The following is a 1,569-nucleotide window of genomic DNA, read 5'->3' as shown; positions in this document are numbered from 1 at the left end:
AGAGCTTTCTCACCCAGCCGATTGATGAACCGGCTGATGGACGCCAGGCAGCTAGTGAACTTTTGCACATCCAACAGTCGGCTGGGTACCTCCATCCTCTCGATGGCCTTGATCTTCACAGGGTTGCACTCTATGCCGCGTTCGGAGACCAGGAAGCCAAGGAGTTGGCTGGCTGGTACTCCAAAGACGCACTTCTCAGGGTTGAGCTTGATCTGGAATCGGCGCAGGTTCTCAAAGGTCTCCTTGAGGTCTTCTAGCAGAGTCCCGCGTTTTTCCGTCTTCACCACCACATCATCCACGTAGACGTGGGCATTTCTGCCGAGTTGCTTGAGGAGGCATTTTTGCATGCAACGCTGAAAGGTGGCGCCGGCATTCCTCAAGCCAAACGTCATGGTCAGGTAGCAGAAGGCTCCAAACGGCGTGATGAAGGCGGTTTTTAGTCTGTCTGCCGGGTTCAGCTTGATCTGGTGATATCCGGAATATGCATCTAAGAAGCTCAACAGCTCGCATCCGGCTGTGGAGTCTATCACCTGATCAATTCTCGGCAGAGCAAACGGATCCTTGGGGCAAGCTTTGTTGAGGCTTGTGTAGTCAATACACATCCGCCACTGCTTGTTCTTCTTCGGTACCAAAACTGGGTTTGCTAGCCATTCTGGAAAAAACACTTCCATAATAAAGCCGGCCGCAAGGAGCCGGGTTATCTCTTCTCCAACAACTCTTCTTTTCTCTTCTAACAGGCGGCGCAAGGGCTGCCTGACGGGCTTCACATCTGATCGGACATGTAACTTGTGCTTGGTGAATTCCGTTGGTACACCTGGCATGTCTTTGGGGGACCACGCGAAGATGTCCCGATTCTCACGGAGGAAATCGACGAGCTCGCCTTCCTATTTGATGTCAAGGTTTGCACCTATGACAGCGTACCTCTCCGGGTGCTCTGGGTCCAAGGGTATCTTCTTCGTCTCTTTGGCCGGCTTGAACGAGCCCTCAGCTTCCGATTCCTTGGGGTTGGGCGTCATCTCTGGCTGCTTGCCGGCCATCGCCACAACCCGATCAAGAAGCCGCTTCTCAGCTGCAATTACCAGGGACTCGGCTAGCTGACTGCTCTCAGCCGCGCAAGCGGACGACTTTCTGTAGTCGCCGGCTATGGTCAGAATTCCCTTGGAACTCGGCATCTTCATCTTGAGGTAGGCGTAGTGGGGGACTGCCATGAACTTGGCCAGAGCAGGTCTGCCAAGCAACGCATGGTATGGGCTCTCAAGGTCCACCACTTCAAACCAAACTGGCTCTCGGCGGAAATGATCCTTGTCTCCAAAGAGGACATCTATCAGAATCTTGCCGATCGGTGAGCAGGAAAGGCCGGGCACGATGCCGTGGAACACAGTCCGGCTGTTCTGAAGCTGTCTTTGCTTGATTCCTAACTTCTCCATGGTATCCTTGTACAGGATGTTGATGCTACTGCCTCCGTCTATCAGCACTCGCGAGTAGCGAGCGGCCCGCTTATCAGTGGCAAAGGTGGCGTCCAAGACCAAAGCGTAGGAGCCTAGATTTGGCATCACCTCTGGGTGATCG

Source organism: Triticum urartu, chromosome 7A, assembly GCF_056163025.1.
Source record: "Triticum urartu cultivar PI428250 chromosome 7A, HENAU_Tu73, whole genome shotgun sequence".
Lineage (NCBI taxonomy): Eukaryota > Viridiplantae > Streptophyta > Magnoliopsida > Poales > Poaceae > Triticum > Triticum urartu.
Note: the sequence above shows the minus strand (reverse complement) of the source record.